The sequence below is a fragment of the Parasteatoda tepidariorum genome, chromosome 5 (assembly GCF_982258835.1).
Source record: "Parasteatoda tepidariorum strain Cologne lab strain chromosome 5, Ptep-v5.0, whole genome shotgun sequence".
Taxonomy (NCBI): domain Eukaryota; kingdom Metazoa; phylum Arthropoda; class Arachnida; order Araneae; family Theridiidae; genus Parasteatoda; species Parasteatoda tepidariorum.
In genome coordinates this window covers 17836159-17861594 of record NC_141759.1, presented here as the reverse complement: position 1 = coordinate 17861594, position 25436 = coordinate 17836159, and the positions used below count along the sequence as shown (strand labels likewise).

At 27.7% G+C, this 25436-nt stretch overlaps 1 protein-coding gene and 2 non-coding genes across 3 annotated transcripts in view; 1 reads left to right on the top strand and 2 right to left on the bottom strand.

The window, feature by feature from the left end:
- Positions 1–25436, bottom strand: part of LOC107436801 (uncharacterized) — a 106949-nt gene that overhangs the window by 23974 nt on the left and 57539 nt on the right. The window lies entirely within an intron of this gene.
- TRNAE-CUC (transfer RNA glutamic acid (anticodon CUC)) lies at positions 6081–6152 on the bottom strand. The gene has a single exon. It is a non-coding gene; the product is annotated as a tRNA-Glu (tRNA).
- Positions 21085–21157, top strand: TRNAV-AAC (transfer RNA valine (anticodon AAC)). The gene has a single exon. It is a non-coding gene; the product is annotated as a tRNA-Val (tRNA).

Below are 25436 nucleotides of genomic sequence, written 5' to 3'. Positions count from 1 at the left end.
AACAAAAAACAGGATCTTACATGGATTTATATTTTTTAAACCAATCATAAAAATTTTATAAAATATGGTATTATTTTTCAGTAAAATATATTTACATTAAATTCATAAAGAAGACATGAAAAATAATTGTTTATTTAAGAAATAAAATGGTGTGCATAAGCACCATTATCAGCCAGTTTATTGATTAACCAATTGAGCGGAAATTCATTTTATAAACATGCTCTCCATTTCATTTTTGCATAAAAACTCCAAACTCCCCAATGTTTTCTCAAAATGCTGCATTTACTTCAGTTTAGCGGGGACTTAAACATTAAAAAAAGTTATGAAAAAAAAGAAAAAAAACAATGAGCATTATTTCTAAGTATTACCGATTTATATAATATTAGCAAACAAAATATCTTTTTATCTTTATTCTATGTGGTCACAGTTACAGCTTGGGAGGAAGAGTATCAATTTCAATAATATATTATGAAACTGTTTCAAACTCTTCAACAAACATTTTACCACAAATGCGAAATCTCTTCTTTTTTTTTCTCCTCTTTTCTTTTTATCCTTCCCTCTCTTTTTTTCGCTTTCTTCTTTTTTGTGCAGAAAATAAAGGAGTTATTCTTTTGTTTCAGCGAATTTTACAATAAAAAATAAATATCGGTCAAAAATTCTGTATCGAACAATTCCCGCGAAATGAAACTGGCAGCCGATTTTTTTTATTTTTTATCTCCTCACAATCTTAGGGTAAAGTGGGGAGGGGTTAAAAGGGGGATCTTAAAGAGAGCCGCAACTTCAAAGAAATGACCAGCGGAGGAGGGCGAGGGGCACTAAAAGTAGCCGAGGGCACATTCCACAGATTTTTCTTATTTCCTATTGAATGCACTTGTTACTGCCGGTGAACAAGTGCATTTGGAGGGGGCCTGTACAGTTACTGACAATATGCGTGTATTCACCTTTCTTATTCATTATTTATTTTTTATTTTTTGATGACGGTATAGAATAAAAAGGAATAAAAACGTCATAAATTTTTTATCCAATCGGATTTTGAAAATCAGAACATTTTGTTAATAGCTGTTTAGAATGATTAGAATTACTTTAGAATCATTAAAAAAAATAATAAAAAAAATAGGGAGGCCTAAAAATGTCATAAGGATGTGTTTAGAACACTAAAATTAGATTAGAAATAAGAAGGGGGGAGGGATCAGAAGCTCGAGTAATATAAGATGAGTCTCTAATTATTAGATTAGATAATAATTTTTAATAATTTCGTAACTCTGACAATGTTATGTGTTTAGAATGGTTAGATTAAAAAAAAAATTGAAAACTCTGACGATAGTACAAGTTGTATTTAAAATGATTAGATTATATTAGAATTAAAAACAAAACAGGAAACTCTGATGATGCTTTGAAACGCTTTTAAAATAATTATATTATATTGTAATTTCGTAAAAAAATAGGAAACTCTGACGATGTGTTGTGTTTAGAATGATATTTAGATTATAGGTAGAAAAAATTGAATACTCAGACGATGTTTATAAGATGTGTTAAGAATCATTAGACTAGATTATAATTTTTAATAAATTGATAACTCTGACAATGTTATGAGCTTAAAATGATTAGATTAGATTAGAATTTTTAAAAAATTGGGAAATTGGTAACGATGTTATAAGATGTGTTTAGAATGATTAGATTATATTAAAATAGAAAAAAAATTTTTAACTCTGACGATCTTAAAATGCGTTTATAATGATTAGATTAAACAGCTGAAAAACACAAAAAGAAAGAAACACTGAAGATGTTATAAGATGCTTCTAAAATAATTAGGCTATGTTGTAATTCGAAAAAAAATTAAAAACTGACGATGTTATAAGTTGTGTTTAGAATAATTAGATTAGATTATAATTAGAAAAAAAAAATTAGAAACTCTGATGATGTTTTATGTTCAGAATGATTATTAGCTTATAAGGTAGGAAAAATGTAATACTCTGACAATGTTATAAGATGGTGTTTAGAATAATAAAATTAGATTATAATTAGGAAACTAATTAGAAACTTTGACTAATATGATGTTTTTAGAATGAATAAATTTAAATTAGAAAAAAACGAGGTTTTTATGATGTAATAAGATGTGTTAGGAATTATTAGATACTGGGAATTATTAAATCTGAAAGTTATGATGATTTTATACCAATTCTTTTGAATAATTAAGTAAGATTATAATTAGAAAAAAAATTATTATTTGGATGTGATTTGAACTAATAAATTAGATAACGAATTAGAAAAGCTTTTAAATTCGGAAGATATAGTGAATTTTATAGATGTTTTGACTTTGAAATATTTATTTTAGTATCTTTTTTTAAAAAAAAAAAAATCAAAAGTGAATAAAATAAAAAGTAAAAAACAAATAAATAAAAGGGATCTTAAGATGAAATAGAAGAATTGTTTCTTAAAACCTTTATCATTTTGTACCTCCTTTAAAAGGCCTCATATAGAATATCTCACTTTCTCTTTTTATTTTGTTTTATTTCTTTTATTTTTATCTGTCTAAGATTTTTTTTCCATACTTTTTAACTTCTAATCGGAACGCGATGGCATATAAAAAAAAATCGTCAAGGACTTTGCTCGTAGAAGAACAATAAAATAAATAAATAAATAAATTTAAAAAAGTAATTTATCTGAAATTATTATTTTTAATGTGATAAAAAGATAGAAAGATAATTTTTCTCTATTCTATATTTATATAGATTAAGTAAGAGCACTTAGTATTTTCCTAGCTTATTGATTTGTGTCAAATCTTAAAAGATAAAGATAGGAAAAAAATATTGTATTATCTAATTTCAAGGCTTATTTTTTCTAGGTTTCAGACTCCAATGGCGCTGTAGTGAGGCTTGAAACAAAACCCGGCCTCTCATAAAAATATAAAACTTTTTTTTTCTGATACATTAAAAAAAATAAAAAAAAGGAATACGAAAAGAGGTGAAGTTAGCGTTAGTGAGAAACTAAAATATAAAGCAATTAGTTGAAGTTGAAATATTTATATATTCGTTTTAATTTGTAAATAAATTAAAATTACTATCTGATTCAACAATTGCCGATTTACTTATGGATTTTTTTAATTTCATTTATTATTTTAATGTTGAATGAATTGATTAACTTCTTAAAATTCAAATGTTTCAGTAATCAATTACTAAAGCCAATCAATCATAATCAATCAAGACAACTAATAATCAATTACTAAAGTATTTTTTTAACCATGAATTAGAATATATCTCTTTGTAATGGATGTATAAAAAATAGGCAAAGAAATTACTTGTTTCTTAGAATTTGGAACAAAATTTCTTTTCAAATTTTAAAAAAATAAATAAATGCATTAAAAAGTAATAATAATTCCAAACAAATACACTCGCACCTAATTTCATAAGAAGACATGTCAAATTTCAGGAATCAGGAAATAACAACATCAAATTTCTAAAAGTTATTTATTTATTTATTATTATTATTATTATTTGTTTTTTGGTAACTGCTTAGTATTGAGTATGAATTAATTTTCAAATATTAATAAAAATTATTTTAAAATTGAGTATTAATTAATTTTAAAGTATTAATTAATTTTAAAGTATTAATAAAAATTATTATTCAATTAAAAGAAAAACCTAAATAATTATCTATTTTACATTTTATATGAAGTATATTCATCAATTTTAAAGAGTAAAAATTGATTCATTATTCAATTAAAAGAAAAACCTAAATAATTATCTATTTCACATTTTATTTTAAGTATATTCATCAATTTTAAAGAGTAAAAATTTATTCTTTCTACAGATAGAAAAAAAAAATCAATACGAGAAAGTCAAAACAAACCGCAATTGTTTCATTTTTTTTTTTTCTTTCTGCGGAACTTGAAAAAAGAATTTACAGTATTCAATATTCTTTGACGGAAGCACAAGTTAAATTGCAGTACGCTTAATTGTCATGAGAATTAAATCTTTGGAGTTCAATAATTAAAAAGATAATTGATATTTTTCTGTAAAAAAAAAAAAGATTTTATGCATGTTTCGATTTCTAAAATTTAAAGGTACAGAAGGTCTTAAAAAAAAACCTTTTTCATTTTGGATACTGAAACTTTTTTTTCCCCGACGCCGAATACACATAATTAAGACAAAAAAGTTTCCTGCTATGTGTATTAAAAAAAAAAATAGTAAATAAATAAATTATTTAAATCATAGTTAAAATAAGATTTAGAATAAAAGTTTAATGAATTGTTTTTAAAAACGTCCACTGCCCGTAACCATACATCAGAACTAGAAATATATAATTAAAACAAATAAATATGATATTCTAATTTATTATTAATTTTAACTGAATGACATTTGCTTAATTATTATTATTAATTTTTCCATATTATTTTCATAACTAAAAATTACATGATTTTTTTTTTTTGAACTGATGAAATAGAATTTTATTTTTTAGATATTATTTGTTTTTTAGAAAATAAAAAAGGGAAAAAAAACAATAAACGAACAAATAAAAATGATAGATTTGATGATCCGAATTTAGCAAAGGAATATTGTAAAATAATTTCACTCAAAATTCACTAATTTTTTCATGCTATATAAAATATTCCAAAACATTAGATGAATAGAATTTCTTATTAATAAACAACTTCGTGAGAATAGTTAAAATAAATAAATAACTAAAATCAAAAAGTAATTCAATACACAATTCAAATATTTTTCACTTGGGTGAACATGTGAACATGATAATAAATGTTTTGATAATCGAATTTCTCTATTCTTGTTAAGAAAAAAAAAACTATTACATATTAAAAAGAAAACTAAAATATCGTTCAGTGCATCGTCTAGGGAAGTTCGTTTTAATTCTACTCAGAAGTTCGTTGACCACCAAACGATATTGATTTTTGATTTTATACTTGAGCAAACAACTAGCGAAATATAAATTCGAATAAGTGAGAACAAATTCTAGCCATTAGTGTTAATAATAATAATATTGAAAATTGCTTGAATTGAATATTAAAAAAAAAGATCGAGTAAATTCAAATTTCAATATAAAAGATAGTAAATAGTAGAATATAAAAAAAATTATTAAAAAAAAGATCGAGTAAATTCACATTTTTAGTATAAAAGATGTTTAACAGTAATCTCAGAAAATAATCTAATAACTTTCAGAAGTTTAAATTTCGAACTTATATATGTGCTTTATTTAGTATTTTAAATTGCTTTCTTTTTGTTCTTTAAAAGGCAGAAAAACTGCAAACTATATTAAATATTACTTTTATCATTGGTTAGTGATCTGACCGTGGGGGGCAGGTAATTTGAACTCACCTCTCTCAACTCCGGTGAACCATAACAAATTCAAACGCGGGGAAGGGTTTACGCATAAGATTAATGTTATTAAAATATATTGAAAATTAACATTAATCTTATACGGGAATAATTTTGTTAAGTTCTCAAAGAAAAATACTAATTTAACGAAAATTATTAAAAATAGTTTGTTCCGATAATGAGTAAGTTATATTTTTAAACAATATTTAAAAACTTTTTTTAACGAGGGCCTCGGAATCGTGACAACTCTTCGTTAAATCCTGGTTTTCGTTAACCCAAATCTACCAAAATAACAAAAACTAAAGTCATGGGTAAAGTGTGCAAAATAGAAAAAATTAAATAAATAAATAAAAATTAATTAAAAAATAAAATAAAAGAGAATGCTACTTAGAGCCGCGAAACTTCGGAAAGTAAAAATTTTGCCTTAGTTCACAATTTAATTTTTTATTTAACAATTGTGATGAGATGTATAGATAGTAATTAAACATTTATTCAATTAAAAAAAATGATAAAAATAAAATTAGTTCAAAATTACGACTTATACAATTTTTGTAATTTAAATTATCCTAATTAAACTGTAAAGTAAAATGAGAAAAAGAAATACTGACAATATTTTAAAGTACCACTGCTGAAAAAAAATCTTCACTATGCCTATAATTAAATTAAAAATTATAAAAGTTTGCTGAAATTATACATTTTCTAAATTTAATTAAGCCCTAAATAAGTTAATTACAAATTAAAAAGTTTTTTTTCCCACGCCGGGAATTGAACCCGGGCCTCCTGGGTGAGAGCCAGGTATCCTAACCACTAGACCACGTGGGACACAACAATGGGTCGTAAGTTATAATTTATTCATTCATTTTACGAATAAATCAGTTTTAAACTAATTGTTTTTGACTACCTCTAAAAATTAAAATTATTATTACAAGTCTGATAGAGATTCTTGCTTATCGTATTTTCAGAATATTATTTCGAATCTTACGTTCTTTCTTTTTTTTTTTCTTCTTTTTTTTTATAATCTTCTCGACTTTGTGATCGAACAAAAAGAAACTGTAAAAAGAAAATATTCAATCGTTAAAAACGATTGAACATCATATTAATTTGTTTGAATAATCGATGAATCGTAGAATTTAATAGAGCCTTCATGCAGAATATTTAGAATTAAAACTAGTTCTTTTGCTTATATTTCTTCGAGAAAAACATTGCGACACAGAAACACAAAAAGGTTAAACTATGTTTTGAGCTTCCTATTTTTTGAAAATTCATTTATAGAAATATTAGATAACTGACGGTTGACTGAATGAATTGACGGACTACTGAATTTTTCAGAAGAATAGAATTAAAAAATACATTCGCCACTATACTTGCTGCTGAATTTTTCAGAACAATGGAATTAAAAAATGCTAGCATAGTACATTTGTCACTATGTTTGTTACCGAATTTTTCAGAACGATAGGATTAATTTCTACTTAAGTACATTCGTCACTATGCTTGCTACCGAATTTTTCAGAAGAATAGAATTAAAAACTGTTAGTATAGTAGTATAGTACATTCGGCACTATGTTTGTTACCGAATTTTTCAGAACGATAGGATTAATTTCTGCTTAAGTACATTCGTCACTATGCTTGCTACCGAATTTTTCAGAAGAATAGAATTAAAAACTGTTAGTATAGTACATTCGGCACTATGTTTGTTACCGAATTTTTCAGAACGATAGGATTAATTTCTGCTTAAGTACATTCGTCACTATGCTTGCTACCGAATTTTTCAGAAGAATAGAATTAAAAACTGTTAGTATAGTACATTCGGCACTATGTTTGTTACCGAATTTTTCAGAACGATAGGATTAATTTCTACTTAAGTACATTCGTCACTATGCTTGCTACCGAATTTTTCAGAAGAATAGAATTAAAAACTGTTAGTATAGTACATTCGGCACTATGTTTGTTACCGAATTTTTCAGAACGATAGGATTTATTTCTGCTTAAGTACATTCGTCACTATGCTTGCTACCGAATTTTTTAGAAGAATAGAATTAAAAACTATTAGTATAGTACATTCGGCACTATGCTTGCTACCGAATTTTTCAGAAGAATAGAATTAAAAACTGTTAGTATAGTACATTCGGCACTATGTTTGTTACCGAATTTTTCAGAACGATAGGATTTATTTCTGCTTAAGTACATTCGTCACTATGCTTGCTACCGAATTTTTTAGAAGAATAGAATTAAAAACTATTAGTATAGTACATTCGGCACTATGCTTGCTACCGAATTTTTCAGAAGAATAGAATTAAAAACTGTTAGTATAGTACATTTGTCACTATGTTTGTTACCGAATTTTTCAGAACGATAGGATTAATTTCTACTTAAGTACATTCGTCACTATGCTTGCTACCGAATTTTTCAGAAGAATAGAATTAAAAACTGTTAGTATAGTACATTCGTCACTATGCTTGTTACCGAATTTTTCAGAACAATAGAATTAAAATCTGTTAGTATAGAGTACATTCGTCACTATGCCTGTTGTCTAAAATGGTATCGGAGTGCTCACATTTTAAAAACAAGGATAAATAACGACGTAATTTGACCACCAGTGAGTTTTTCATCGGGGACGTTATTATGAAAAATGAAAACCTAAGCTCAAACTGTTTATCTAACTTTCTCTCGTAGCTAATGTGTTTAACGTTTCGGTTCAGTGAAAGATTCTCATTTCGAACAAACGGAAAAAGAAGAAAAAAACTGTAAAAGATAACTTATGCCAAGAAACGTAATAGATGGAGGGATTCAATCTAATAGAGTTCTCAGAAAAAAAAAGGGTGTTCCCTTATTTTTGTTTATTCTGAAAACCTACGGCAAAACCTGCGAAGCGAAACCTGTCCTAATTAACCTTAAACGGGTTGGCGTGGCTTAAAAGGTAAAAATCAACATTAGGATTCGGATTTAGTGTAAAAGGGGAGGGACAAATATTAATATCAAACATTAATCCTTCATTTTATCGTCTGATGCAAGATATATTGCTTTAACTGAAGATGTCATTGAAGTGATAAATTAGTTTAGATAATAAGTAGGTGATGCCAACGTAAAAATAATAATAATAATTTAATAAATTTTTAGCTGCGGGTGTCTTTTGCAACGGCTTCTATCTCTGTATCCGCCTGATATACTGAGCTGCTGATAAAACTGTCCTGATAACAATAATAAGATTTATGATTATTAATATTATTTACGTATTAATATTTGAATAAGTAAACATAGCTCCCGCTCCTTAAACAAGAAATGATACCCTAAAGTAAGATATAAGAAATGAAAATTATATAATACAACTATTTCGACATTTCCTGTTTTATAAACTATTCGATCGAATTCGTTCAATTATTTTTTGTCATTTAAAATATAGTTTGTTGTAAGAACCTTACAAATATTGTAATAACTTTAGTTATAAAAAAATTTTCCGACTAAGTCATAAAAAGTGGTTATTTATAACCAAAAATTATTTTTTTTATATGTAAAATTATCTTGACGAATAAATTTTAAAAATTGCGTGCAAAATTTTTTCGAATTGCTTAAAATTTTCCTGCGATGTGGTGTAATGCACGAAAAGTTAAAGGTGGACCTTTAACCACTTTGCTGGCTAAACTGTTGGAAAGATATTTTCTAGATTGTGGCTACACCCATATTTTCATGATCAAAATTCCAACTTTTTCGAAGAAAAAAAAGTAAGTTTAATTGGGTAATTAGAACTCGAAAAGAAGACGATCACTGATACTCAGACACGTGATCTATGACCTCAGCGGCAGCTGATCGTATATATAAAAAAGATGGAGCAATTATATAAAGCTGAGTCAAGGTTCTGTATATAGGTTAGAATATTAATTAGCATGAAGTTAATTAAATACAACGCAGTATGGCACGTCGAATTTTTTAAAATATAATTCTTTCTCGTCTGCGTCTTTTACTTAACTTAGATTTATAATTTGCTTATGTATTTTAATGTAACCGTGACATATTTTTGTCTTGTGTACCCTGGCAACTTCTATCTATAACTAATGCAAGTTTGTTTATGTTCTGCGTGGCTTCGTACCCGTCTTTGCGTTAAGTAAGAAGGATACATATAGTGAAAGAATTGAAATCCTTGTGAAATAAACCTTATGAAAGAATTTAGAATGTGTCACTTTAGAGAATTGATACTTGAAGGGCTTAGATTACTCGAAATATAATGGAAAGAACAGTTGCTAACTAAAACAAATGCCACGTTTCAACAACCTATGAGGTTCGTGACACTCACACTACATCAGTTGCAGGTATCCCATTATTCGGAGAAAAAACGGTTTTGCGTCAAATTACTTAACTTAATCAATAGTTAGCACTTATAAATAGCGTAGTTAAATCTCTCAACAAAAAATAAACACCTTTTAAGTACTTTTTCAGCACTATATACATCAACAAAATGCAAAATAATTTTCAAAGACTTTACATGATCAAGTTAAAATTACTAGTTTCTGACGAAGAACTCTTTTTTTGATTATATTAGCCATTGTAAAATGATCAAGAGATTTTTCGGTTCGATATCAGAGGGTGGAAAATGAAGTCAGAAATTGAGAATATCTTGCAAAATGCAGCTGAGTTGCAGACGAGAGTGCAATATTTTCACCGAACCCTGCTCAGTAGACGCACTTGCGGACTCGTAAGAATTTCATCAAACATGTAAAATGATTTGCGCTTACATGCGCTATGGACCGACATTACGCCGAAATAGATTTTGATTGAATGAACTGTGAAAACGTTGAATAGAGCAATGTGAAAAGTACGTTTTTGCATAATACGTGGCGAAAATCGATACGGTAAAGAAAAAAGTCTCATTTTCAAAAAGGGAAAATTGAGTACTTTTTAAAAACACCCAATGAAAAAAGCACCTTAAAAGACTTTTAAAAAACAAAAATCGAAAATTAGAACTTTTAAACACTTTTCAAAAACGCTACGCACCATGCATATATATATATTTTAAGTTATATAAATGTATAAAATGAATGCAATATGGTAATACTGATAAACTAGTAGTTTGAGTTCTTGAAATTTAAAATGATTCAACTAAAACGTAAACGAAATACATCATTCGTAGTTATGGTTTTAAAATATTCCACGCAATTGTAAATCGTGTTAGACAAAAATGGTAATTTATTCGAAATAGAATTTATTACTCATTCCAGGTGACCCGAAGATCAGGACAGCTGGACAAAGAGCACGAAATAACTGTAGTGGAAAAAAGAATAAAAAAGAATGGGAAAAAAGCACGCATCGAATGTAAAATCGTTGTTTCGTCGTTATAAATCATACTTGCGTCGTCCGCTTCAGCATTCTAAGAAAAATTATGAGCCGCGTTTTGGTTTTCAAAGTCAATGCCGAGCCTTTATTCGCTCCAAAGAATGCCAAGTAAACAGCCAAAGGACTGATAGACTGAATATTTTAATAATATACATTTAAAGTGCATATCATAAAACGGAATAAGCGTATAGAATATTTATACATAATATTTTAGCAATATTATAGCATTCAAAATGCATATCACTAAATGGATAATTCAAATGAAATATTTATTCATAATAATAAACGCAGAATCAAGAAATGGTGATAAAGTTCTATAATAAAGATTTTAAAAATTATCTTATTATTTAATGCCTTCCCTCTCAAATATGCGGAAATACACCTTTATGAAGAAAATGGAGGAATATCTTCCACTGTTGCCAACTCGGTTCACGTTGGGAGAAAAGTTTGATTCTTAGTTAGATAAATTTGATATAAAGTTACTTTAAACTCTACGGCAAAGAAAAAAACATGTTTTAGCGATTCAGACATACATTGATGTTGTCATTTTGTTCCAGTTATCTCACGATGAGCCTTTTAAATGTGTGCTCCTTTACGTAAAATTCTCCATAAACATTAGTTTTTGATTCTTTCATCACATTATAAAATCTTTTTCAGATGTTGACACAGTGAAAACGGAGTCGCTGACCTTCTAGTAAAGGTTACTTAGGTCATTTAGTTTTTTTAAAAAAAAAATCGAAAAAATCTGAAATGAAATTTTGAAATTCAAATTTTTTTTAAAACTTTAAAAAAAATATTAAAATTTGTTTCGAAGATATTTACGTTAATTTAAGTTTTATCAAGGTAAAAAAGCCCCAAGATTATTTTTTAACCGGTAATTTTTTTTCGATGGATTGATTTATAATGGATGCAATAGTGTCCGACTTACAGGCAGCTTATTTCGAGTTTTGACAGAATTAATTACTTTCTTTTTCAATGCCCACCCGTATTTAAACATTCGTATTAAAAGGACAGAGGTGTAAACCAATCTTTTAATCTTAATTTTTTCCAATTTTTTTCTGTGTAATCATATTATTACACAGAGTGAAATCATCCATGCCTCAGACTGTGGTTCGAACCTGATACCTTCTAAACATGCTGTCTGAACAGTGGTTCTTGATCATCATTTAGACGGGTCACAGAAATTAATTACAAATTATAATATTTTATTGTTTCAAAAAGAATTATTCCACATTTAAAAAAAATTGTGTTCTTCATTCGCAAGATCGCGATTACAGAAGTACGATTTGAAATAAAATATTTTATTTTTAACTTACATTAATAGTTTCTATAAAATAAAAAAATATTTGAATCACAAAAGAATTAATACATTTTTCTGGCGAGAAATTGTGGTCATCGTTCGCAATATCGAGATAAAGACGGTCGATTGAAAATAAAAAAAATCGTGTGCTTTTTTCTGCCCTGCATTAATAGCTTCTTAAAAATAAAAAAAGCGGTCGTTTTCCCTCAAACGATTCTAATTTCAACTCATTAAGATAAAAGAAACCGAAAGAAAGAAAAAAATTGTTTGATCTTTTTTAAACCAAAAAAAAAAAAAAAAAAAAAAAGGGGAAAACATCGTCAGGTCACGACCGAAAGGGTGTTCGAAATTCAAGATGAGTCAACAGAAGAAGGTTCTTTCAGCCCACGTAAGGCCACATAGCCTTTTTGATAGCCTTTTAGAATATAAATTGTTGAAAATCAGACGAGAATTACAACCACTTACACCGGAACTGAATTATTCTTATTGTTAGGCTCTAAACAAAATGCTCCATAGTTATCATTATAAAATTCTATCTTACGCTCTTTGCTTGTTAAACTTGTAAGGAGAAAATTCTTTTGGATTGAGAAAAAAAAAATAAAATAGGAGAATAACTATGATTTGCATTAAAATGAAGTTAGTTTTTCATAGTAAAGGAAATCAGTGAAATTTTTAGCTCCAAAAATTTTGTAGATAAACATTTTAAGCAATATTTATTTACTAAAGCATCTTAGTGATATAATGCTATTTTTTCCTCATTAAGTTTTAATTTTAAATAGTTTAATAATAATTATTTTAATCGAAAAATACAAATGGGTTTGAAATTTTTTTTAAAAATTATGGTAGAAATTCTCCAGTTATAACCACTTCAGTCATATTCATTTTACATTCAGAGTAAAAATTTAAATTTGAAAAAATTAAGGTTTGTTACATGAAGTTCCTATGGTGCATTTAAACAAAATTCACAAAAAAATATATATATATAATCATAATGCTAAATAAATAATTTATGAAAAACTTAAAAATGTGCAAATTTAAGCAATTGTTACAGCTAAAACAAAATACTTCACAAAAAAAAAAAAATGAAAATAATGTCTCCGAAGAACAATACTTAAAAAAAAAATTTAAAAAAAATTATGTCATGATTGAAGATTTTAGTGGAGGAAGGCTACAAGTGACATTTTTGAAATTTCCCTGGAAAGATCTAATTTTATTCTTATTTAAATATACATTTATTAATTTTGAAAAATATTGTAATTTAGCCGATGCAGTGGATGAAGTGACACTCTACGAGAATTTTCGGTGAGAAAGAAGGTTCCAAGAGCAATCGGCAATAAACAGTCGACTAGCTAGTAATCTAAGGGCCTCTTATTTGACAACATAATAAATATCTTTATTTACAATTGTCTTCTTATTAGTATTACCTTTTAAGCTAATTTACCAGAATTCACAAGTACAACTTTCATCCATCAAGCTCTTTAATTTTAATAATTTTTAATTTGATATGTTCGAAACAGTTCAATTAATTTATTTCAAAAATAGATTATTTTCTTAATATATTATTTCCTGCCATCGAATGTATTTACGAATCTTTTATTTCTCCTACATACTGATAAAAAATTTATTCCCTTTTTCACAATCTACACGAAATATAAAATATCAGAAATGTATTTTGTCAATGTTTCAGAAATAGCTCTTTAAATTAAAATAATGTTAAAAGTAGAAGGGAAAAAAAATGTGGGTCGCCAAAAATTGTTCAGCAACTAAATTTACAAACACTATGGTTCAAATTATAAAACTTCTCTATAGAATAGTAATTGTATTGAATGATCCTTTCCCGGATGTTTTTATACAAGATATTTGACATTTACGGCCGACAAAAATATTTTACGAGCTTTTTAGGAAAAGTAATCGAAGGAAACACTCTCACAGTTGGCGACCTTCAGATAACCCAGTTGAATGAAACCAATAAGTTGACTCCTATTCTAACTCCAACGCAATTTAGACAGGGCGATAACTTTTTAATTTGTAGCCCTCCAAACGCATATAATTGTCATTTAAATTTCTGTTATTTATTATAACAGCTGATAAAAAAAGTTACCCCACTCGCTTATCAGGCCGAAATTTTTCATTACCAACAGGTTTTAAGATTAGAAAAAATGTGTATAAAATTTATTTTGTACATTTCGAAGTAATAAATTATTAAATTTCAATCATTGCAAATATTAATAAATCATTTACTCTTTAATAAGTCGTTAAGTTCTTATTCGTCTCGCAAACGAAGGGCTATATTTTCTGTAAAGGGTTGTTTTAATTTAAGATTTTTCATCTTAATCAGGATCTACTAATATATATACTTATCAGTAGATGGTTAATAATTATAAGTACTATTATATCTACACCTCTCTGACGGTTGAGTTCGGCCGCAAGACTAGGAGCTTATTAAGGGTTAATAAAGAATAAACTAATTAATGAAAATAACTTGTTAATTTCATTCACTAGTGCTTTAATTGGAAATTCGGTTAACTGTAATGAATTTAACGATAAAGTAAATGTCAGCATGGTTAAGTACATAATTTTAATTAATCTCAATCAATCATGCTTATAATCTTAATCAGTAACTATAAATTTGTATTTATAAATAATTTATTCTATTCACAATATTCGAAGTGAAATAGCTTTCTCTTTCCTTCTTTAAATATTTGTAAAAAAAAGTCTGTAAATCATTATTACTTAAAAGCTAAGTCCAGAATTACGTGGTGCAGGAAAATAAGAGTTTAGTTGTTAGCTAAGTTTTTCTGGCCTTTCTTTATCGAATAATTCCATTATATTAATTAAAAGTATTGACGGTAACAAAATCAATTTCATATTAATGCGGAATTTCGCCCTAAATTCAAACTTAAACAAGATTTGTAGTTCGTCACTTACATAATAAATTTTGTATTGTAACCCTTTTGATTTTAGACCTTTTGATTTGAAAATTGAAATGTACACATAGCTGGTGTTGCCACTCAAGGGAGTATAATTAATTGCCAATAAAAATCATCAGACCCTCTCCACCTTGATCGTTTGAATGTTATACAATTGAACAGATGAGGTCGGCAACACAAAAGTATCGTCTGCGGATTTTCCCAACACAGCTGGCACGAGCCTTTTATACAAAAGGTATACGTTGCAAATAATAATAACTCTCCCTCTATTAGCATGGGTTGCAGATGTTCGTTAGGGTTGAAGTGAGAGGAGGTGGGGGAAGGAAATTACAAAATGATACAGATGGCAACATGCACAGGAAACTAAGAAGAAAAAGGAGAAAAAAAATTCTTTGCTAAATAATGTATTCAAAAATGAAAGAAGTGCGTGCGTGCAATTAAGAGGCAATTTATGCAAATACTGGAAAGTGATATTACTTAATTTTAGAGTAATTATTTATAATAATTTCTAAGTTAGAAATAATTAAGTTTGTGCTTTTTTGTAGAAAGGCCTCTACCCTCGTTGTCTTGAATTTTAGGCTTAACTTTTGATTTTTGTTTTCTTGACATTTTTTGTACTTAACCAACTTTTGATGATATAATATTATTCGAGAGTACAATACCTATTAAAGAAGATGAAAAATTCATTTTGCTATATGAGAAGAAATGGTACTTGATACTTTTTAGAACTTTTATGGAATTTTTCTCAAAATTAAAATTACACATTTAGCTTTTAGTCTTCTCAAAATTTAATTTTATTACAGTTGAAATTAATAAAAATCAATTAGAATAGTGCATAAAAAAAAAATTTTTTTTTAACGTGAGTTGTAGAAAAAACAAAGACATTTAGCAAATATTTAAATACAGTGAAACATATTATGCTTAACTACCGTTGAAAAACTGCAGATATCAGAATTATATTGGTATAATCTGTCGAAAAAAATTAATAAGGAATGCAAAATACCTAACGATTTGTATATCAAAATCTGATTGGGTGACGGCCTAGTATTTTACATTTATCGAAAGATACTACCAAGTCGAATAAATATCTACCCATCAGTTTATGTGTGGAAATTAAATAAAGAGAATTAAAAGCATGCTTTTAATTTTTTTAATCGTCTACCCCACCCTTCGACAATTGAGTTTGGCCGAGAGGTCTCTCTAGGTTGTTGTCCATATGCGAAAAAAATATATTAATAACACTCGAATTGAAAGAAGGAATTGATTCATCAGAATTGAAAGAATACCAATACGTCAAAAAAATAACGCATTTACTAAGTTACAATATTCCATTTAATGATCGTGAGAATAATTATTTGTAGGGGAAATAACAATTAGTAATACCAAAATATTTCGGAGCAAACGAAAAAATAAGAATTGAAAGAATACCTAAGAAGGGGAAAAAACAGTTTGATGACTATTGAAAGAATTGATTGAAAAGAATTGAAAAATAAGTAAGAAAAAAAAAGTATTTCGTACGTTGCAATTTTCCAAACAATGAACATATATATATATAAACAATCAGAATTATAAAAATATTACTGAGTAAATAAATCGATCTTAGATGAAAAAATAAGGATTTGATACTAATTGAAAGATTTAAATGAATTAATCGATAAAAATTGAAAGAATACCAATACGTGAAAAAATAACGTGTTTTGTATGTTGCAAATTTTCCAAACAATGAACGTGAATACATTTATTTGGAAGGAATATAGACAATTAGAGTTATAAATATATTACTGAGCAAATTAGCAAGAGTTAGACCATGTGTGGAAAAAAATAAGTATATGTTTTCACATTTCAAAGATGGCGAACATTGATTATTTAAGAAGGAAGCAAAGCTATATAAAGAAATATTTAATATCAATTCACAAACGAAAGCTGTTAAATCGTTAATAACTATTTGAGAGCAACAGGAAGGAAGAAAGGGATGAAGGGGAAGGGGCAGAGGGAATAAAATGAGTTATTTATTCCATAGAATAGAAGAAAGAAGGCGCTGTCCGAGCTTCCTTTTAAATGAAGTCTGACACCCAATTACCTGAGTTGAATGACTAATGAAGGTGGAAGTAAATTAAAAAAAGGAAGTTCGACAACTGGAATGGGCAAACTGATGAAATGCTTTCTGAGCTTTGACTATTCAGTGCTACCTGTTTCGGCACAAAAGACTTGTTAACAATATTTTTTTTTTTTTTTTATACTGAGATTTCTTATCAGTTACTATACGCTTCAAAGCTTACGCGTGTCAGTTGAATTGGTATTTGAAGGGATAATTTCTGAAACACGTGAAGGCTCTTTTTCGAAGCTCTGTCGCCAAGAAAAATAAAATAAGCCTTAGTTTAAGTGCCTTACACTTTAAGCAATGTGACGATTTTAAACTATTTATATAATCTTGCATGAAGAATTATTTGGGCAGACAAATAATTTAAATATTTTAAAAATTATTAAACATTTTTAAAATCGCAAATTTGGCGACAATTTTCAACATAGGCGAAAATCATCAAAATTGCCGCCTTATTCTCAGTTTTTGCAAAATTTTATGAGTCTAAATAATGCAGCGTTAGAATGGGTTTTTAAGAATTAAAAATATTAAACCGTAAACGCTTTTCATTTTCACAAAACTGTGACTTTTTTTCATATTGACTTTTTTCGTCATTTTTAAAATAAGCGTAAATTTCGCTGGCTTTTGATAGGCTAAACTTTACCTAAAAGTCATGAGTTGGCAAACTCACAGCAGTTATAAAACTAGCGTATTATTTGCAAACAAACATCATTTCATTGTATGAAGGAGCCTTCGAACAAAAGCCTTAAGTAATTTTTTCTCTTTTTAGAAAATTAAAATTCTTCATTAAAAGCATTTAGTAGCAATTGTTTCAATTGCGCCACTTACAATTTTTTAATAAATTCGTAATTATCCGCTGTAAGAGGAAACTGGTTGCCGAACAATTTCTTATGTAGTTTATTTGTGGGCGGGGTAATAAAAGTTTAATTTATTAAATTCTCCACAACTTAGTTTAAAATAATTGTGTAGTTACGCTTTGAACTAAGATTGATTAGATATTTACAGTCATAATTCCAGTCGCCCAAGGCTACTAACACCTATGAAGAAGTGAGGTGTCCGCTTCGAGGACTGATACTTGGAATCCAATTCAAAGTCAAGGAAAACATCAGTTAAATATGTTAGAATTAATGTGAAAGCAAAAATAATTCTAATTTGAATTAGCTAGGCTAATTTGTATCTGCTATGCTAACATTTAAGCTACGGCTTGAATGTTTTTTTTTTCCTTCCATCCTGACTCTGATTTTGTACGAATGCATTTCTACATTCTTATCGAATGTATTTGTACGTCAGTCACAAAGAGGTTGAAATGTAACCTGTTATATGATCAATATTAGTTTAACAGGGTAGCCAATTTCCAAAGAAATTTAAAAACTGGGAGAAAAAAAAATCGAAGGAACAAAATAATTTAATCTACTAAAAATATTTATAAATTAAATATCTGATCAAGCAACTGGCCAATTTTATTCTTAAAATTGACGCGAAGTTGAAATCCGAAAAATGTACGATAACATTATATAGCAGTTGCCACCACATTTTAAATTCCTCCAGACTATGGCCATTTTGGTATATTAAAACATTTCTAAAGTAGTTTTTTTTTAAAAAAAATTATCAATGCAGAAGAAATAAAAATGTTTTTCATCAGCAAAAGTATTTTATTTTATAAACGCCGCTGACACTGATATAACAGCAAATCCATTATGCTGGTGAAAAAACAAAAAAAAAAAAAAAAATAAAAAAAACTAGTATCCAATAAAAAACGCTTTCACCCAAATAAAGATTTTATAAACGACATCAAATAGGTTTATTTCCTGCTGACATAACAAATTACATCAATACGAAAACAAAAAATGAATTGAAACCATTGTTTATTTGAAGAGCAAGAGAAATCAGGTACTTTCTCTAGTTTTATAACAATGCCCTATTTAGTAGTTATGTTCAGCACTTTCAATTCAATTCCTGTAGCTCTTCAAAGTTTTCCCTATTCACGTCAGAAAAAGAAAGGGAATTTAATTTTAAATCGCCAACTTAATTTTTACTGTTTAATACAAAATCTCGGTTCTTGTTCGCAATTAGTATTATTGGCAATAAACAATCCATTTTTTTTTTTCTTTTCAATAAACGGATCAAATCATTGTTATAAAACTAGTACTTAGGAATTGGTGTTTCGATATAATTCGTAGTAAATTTGTTATAATTAATTGTAATTCGGTGTAATTCGTAACATTAAAGACACTGAACGAAATTAAAAAATATACAGCTGCTAAATGATAATACGTTTTCTAATGTCTTCTATATTTCGATTCTTGTTCGCAATTAGTAGTATTAGCAATAAACAATATATTTTGTTTTCTCTTTTCAAAAAACGGATTAAAGTATTGTTATAAAAAAATAAAACTAGTAATTTATAACGATGTGTTTGGGAATCGGATATTTGGCGTAATTCGTAGTAGCAATTCGGCACATTTGTTGGATTCATTTTGAACTATTGGGGCAGTAATTTTTGCACAATAGTTGAAATTGTTTGAATTTATAAAGATGGGCTTAGAAAAAGATTATGGTATAATTCGTAGCAGCAATTTGACATATTTGTTGGATTCGTTTTAAACTATTGAAGCAGCAATTTTGCGTATTTATTAGAGTCGTTTTACACAATTAGAGCAGTAATTTTGCGCATTTGGTACAATCATTTTACATTATTGGAACAATAATTATGCACATTTGTTCAAATGGCTTAACACTATTGGGGCAGCAATTGTGCACATTTGTTGCAATTGCTTAATATTTTTAGAGCAGCAATTTCACACATTTGTTGAAATTGTTTCACATTATTGGAGCAGTAATTTTGCAAATTTCTGGGAATCGTTTTACACCGGCATAGAGGCTATTTTGCACATTTGGTGCAATCGTTTCACACAATGAAGCAGCAATTTTGCACATTTAGTGTAATCGTTTAAAGTGCAATTGGAGCAGCAGCTTTGCACATTTGGTGCAGTCGTTTTATATTATTGGAGCTGCAATTTTCCCTTTTATTGGAATCATTTTTCACTATTGACGCAGCGATTTGACGCAATCGTATTACAATGTTGGAGTAGCAATTTCGCACATTTGGTACGATCGCTTAAGACTGTTGGCTCACCAATTTTACGCATTAAAAAGATTCATATTGTGGGATCTGCAATTTTGTACATTTGTTGAATGAGTTTTACACTATTGCAGCAGAAATTTCGCACATTTAATGTAATTGTTTCACATTATTGGAGCAGCAATTTTACATATTTATTTTCCTTCATTAGCACCGCTTGGCGCAATAATTTTATTCCACCTCAAATTATAAATAACGATGCAATTTCTATTATGCACTAGAGATTCGCTAATTGGAAAAAAGTGGAACTGACTCTAAATCACCCACTTAAATCTAATAGTTGAATCAAAATAAACTGTAATGACTCTGAACCAAATTAAACACTGTTTTACTTTTAAAAGGGGAGAGAACGTTTTACAATAGCTTCTTTCATACCTTGTTCCTTGTTTACAAATATTTAGCTTTTTCCTTATAAATAAACTGGTTAATTGACCGCGACGAAGAAAAGAAACGAAAGAAAAATAATTTTAATAGGAAGAGCAATAATTTTTCTCTAACTCAAAACTCGAAATATAATTTGAAATTATACTTTTTAGATGAAGCATAAATAAATTGACAGTGATGTAAACGTAACTAAAGTTTTCAAATTCCAACCTTTGAACCAATTATCATTTTTTTTTTTTTTTTTTACTATAATTTTGCCTATTTTATCTCAGATTCAAAGCACTTTAGGTGGATATGGATAATTTGGAATAAATATACAAACTAGAAATTAATAACATACATGATAACAGAAATTACAAGACTTTCAATGTATATATAGTTTATGAAAAAAATAATAATAAAGAAAAGTAAAACATTGCTTTTACAACAATAGATATCATAGAGCAATACATTAGCAATAATTATTAACATTTACTATGTTTAATAAATAAGAATACTCATTCAATAACAAAAAATTTAAAAAAAGTTTTATTTTTGATTTTAACGACAGTAAATTAAAACTCCGACAGCAGGTACCTATGGTGTAGTGGTTATCACATCCGCCTAACACGCGGAAGGTCCCAGGTTCGAAACCTGGTAGGTACATGATGGATTATTTTTATTTCATTCTTTTTCCGAAAAGAAATTATTAAATTTCATTTTTCCTAAAACATTTATACACTTTAGTAAGATATACTTATTTTTTTTATCTCTTTTAACTTTATGGTGTACAAATTAGCTAATTAGGTAAAATACTATTTTGCAAATTTTCGAAAGACAGTCGTAATTTTTTTGTGACTTTCTAAATAATATATTGGACAATTTAATTAGTTATTGATATTATATAAATACATATTTTCGAAAAACGTTCATTATTTAGACAATTATCTACTTTATTATGCACATTTCAATAGTCAATTAAAATTTTAGTGATTCTCTCAAACTTTAAGTGAATATCTTAACTAATTAGTAAAAGTTTTATGATACACATTTTCGAAAGGCAGTCATAATTTTTTTGTGTTTCTCTAAATCTTACAGTGGAGAAAATCATTTAATTATTAATACTAAAATGCAAGTTTTGAAAGACGAACCAAAATTTTTATCTCTTTTTAAAACTTTTAGTATAGACAAATTTATTCGAAAAACATGCTTAATACTTTATTTCTTTAAAAAATTTAAGTGAAAAAATTTACAAATTCGTAAAAATGCTATTATAAAATTTTTTGAAAGAAGTATATAATTTTTTGTGTCTCTAAAGTACTTAGTGAACACAAATTTACTATTTCATATAAATTATATATACATTTTCCAAAGACGTGCATAATTTTTGTATTTTTTAAGCTAAGTGGACAAATTTTCTAATTGGGAAAAATAATATTATATGCATTTTTTAAAGACATATATAATTTATTGTGTCTCTAAGTTTATAGTGGACAAATTTACAATTTCGTATAAATTTGGTTTTATGCATTTTCCAAAGACATACATAATTTTTGTCTTTTTTAAGCTCAACTTGGACACTTTTGCTAATCTCTAAAAATACTATTATACACATTTTTAAAGTTTTTTTTGTCTCTCTTTAGTTCATAGAGGCTCAATGTACGATGACACACTTTCCTTCAAGTGACGCATTGTACAAATTAACTAATTAGTAAAATTACTATAATAAGAAATGTGTATGGTTTAATTACTACATTAAAGATATAGGGTTTAATTTATTTTATTTCCTCGTGACTGAAAAAAGGCTGTACAAATCAAAAACTTTTGTTACTTTCTCTTTAGATATAAATATTTAATGATAAAATACAAACTCAATAGCGTACCATTTTAGTTAAGGTACGTACATCAGTAAGTAAGAAAACTTCATAAGTGTTCTTGTTATTGAGAATTTAGTGATGGTGATTCATACCTTATTCAGAAAAAAAAAAGCAAACGATTCTTTGCCACCATTAAAATAATTAAAATGTTCTTAATGAGTGGATGAGATGAACTCATCAAGAAGAACGTCCAAGTATTTTGGAAAACGATTCTTCGAATCGGAAGAGATTCGCTTTTCAGATTATGCAGAAACAAAACAATGACCGCTCATTGTTGTATCATTCTTGAGATTCTCCATTGTTCTGAAATTTCACTTTACCCTAAGTGTGGGTAATTATTTTTCATAAATGAATTGTTATCCCTCATGTTCCATAATGGTATCTGAGAGATATTTAATATTTTTATTTCGCAGTTTCCTGTTCTTATAATGTTCTGTTTTCAGTTTTATTTATTTATTACGCGAATTGTTTCACATTCGAGTTGTCGAACAATAGAATTACATGAATAAACAATATAAATCTTTCATATCTTAGAATAATATGTCAATAAGATTTAAATTATGAATAATACGCATATTATGCCATTAGCAGAAAAAACTTGTTTCTATGATATCGAAATGGCATTAACAAAGTATTATGCAATCGAAAAATAATAAACGAAAAATGGGAAGGTTCTAGTATCGTTAGTAAAATTTGGCTAAAATCGGACAGTCGCACGAAAGGAAATTAAAGAAAAAAGTACTTATCGGTAATGTTTTAAGAGGAATTGGGGATTGCTTTTCCGAGTATTCGCTAACATGACTATGACCTATAAATATGAAATTTAATATCGTAGTCAAAACATTATCGTAATCGATATATTATTAAAACATAACGATATTTAACAACATATTGCGATATTTTTTCATTTTAACTAATTTAAATATTTTCTTACATTAGTTATTGTATTTCCGTTATTTAAATAAAATTTATCAGTACTCGCAATGATACAGTATTCAATAATTAATGTAATATGAATAATCACGATAATAACTTTTGAATACGATATTTTATCGATAATAACCCCGATATCATTCTGTTCGATAATTACAGTTATTAATAATGATCACGATATTATTGTATTCGATAATTATAGTACTTAAAAATGTTGAAATGTAAATATTTTCTTAATCAATATTTATTGTTTTCGTTAATGATCGCGATATTGTCGTCGTGTGGGGTGTGGGTGACCTGTGTAAAATAGAATTAGGCGTTCTTCCCTATTTGGTTTAATGGTCCTTCCGATGAATGGAACAAAAAAAAATCATTTAAGTGAACCAATTTGAAGTGTAAAATAGGTTTCAGTAAAAAAATATTACTTTCCCTGTAAAAAAATATTACTTTCGGTGCAATATCACTATTATAGAGTAAATAATCACAAATTGTTGCAGGGTAATAGTGTTTAGGTCATATGATATTTAAATACTCAATTTATTTAATATCGAAAATAGAATTTCAGTACTTTTCTATACTGAGACATCGGTAGTTACCATTTGGACAAAATTGGAATTCGAGAAGAAGCATACGTGATCAGGTCTAACCATGTGATTTAAATCACATGATTCGGCCTAAACACGTTGTTGTGCTCGCTGGATTAACGATACAGCAATTAGGCTCTGTTTGCTATAACGCTGAATCAATTTTTGAGTCAGATTTAATGAAAACCTGTAAACGACGTCACAAGCCTGTGTCGAACCTGATTGGCTTTTGAATCGTGGTATAAACGACGATGACGTTGCTTGCAGTTAAAATTTCTTTAGTCTTCTAAATTGTCAAAAACTTCAGACAGAAGAGTTTGAGAAACTCTCGTATCATGAAGAGTACGTTTGAGAAGAGTGGAAGAAAAATTGTAGGAAATGTGAAAAATTTTCTTCAAAATATCTTTCAGAATAAAATTAGTTTCCAAAACTTTTTTATTCTACTTTATACAAAATGCTGACCAAGATGTGTTTAAAAAAAAAGAAGAAGAAAAAACTACTTGCAGACGACCTTTTATGGACAAATCATCATATCTTAACTTCTACTTCCATCACGCAATTTTCCTGGCAAAATGAATATGTGAATCAGAACAAAGATTTTTATAGTTTTGATGGGAATATATTTAGAAAATGAAATTGCATTTCCTATCTCTGTGTGGTCACTTGTTCCGGGTCGGCACACACAACCTGAGAAAACACAACTTCAGAGAATTGAAAGGAACTGAAGTTCCAAGACCTCATAAATATGTTTACATTTCTCTTCGTTCTTTGAATACATTTAGTTATTTCATGAATAAGACGATAAAACGATGTACTTTTACTTTATAAATTAATTCATTAAAAAGAATTTAAATAAGTTATTTCCTTAAATAGTATAATTAATTCAGATTTTAAAAGTTTGTATTCAATTTTTATATTGAAGTTTTGTAATTTTTACTGTTGCAATGATTCAATAAATATTTATAAATGCAAAAAAAATAATAATAATGAAGGAATAAATGAAAATAAACAAACTAACAAACGACTTGAAAGAAAAAATTACAATTGATAAAATTTCCAATTTGAAATTTAATTTGGCGGAAAAAAAAAACTGGAAAAAGTTTAGAAGTATCAGAGGTCAACAGTTTTTACCATAGAAAGAAAATATAAACTGTTCCTTAATAAATTTCTTCTCAATTTTGCTTTAGATGAATTAAATCGTTAAGTTTGTTGAATGTGAAGTAACGTCTTTCATTTGAATTCCATTTTAAACTTGCTACAGTAAGATTTAAAGTTAGAGCAAAAAACAAGCTGTTACACACTCTTATAAGCTTTGAGGCTCTCGTGTTTTATATTTATTTATTTCATAATATATTGATTAACCCTTTCCGCGAGCGCTGCGAATTCGGACTCAAAAGTTTAGACAGGCAGCACATTTGCGGTTGTAAATAGTAAATTTTAAGCAAAGAGGCATACTTGAACTCTGTGTTGTTTAGAATTATTATTTGTTTTTTTTAAACGATGTTTAGAAGCAAGTAGTTATACATTTTGAATGGTTTACAATATTTTTGG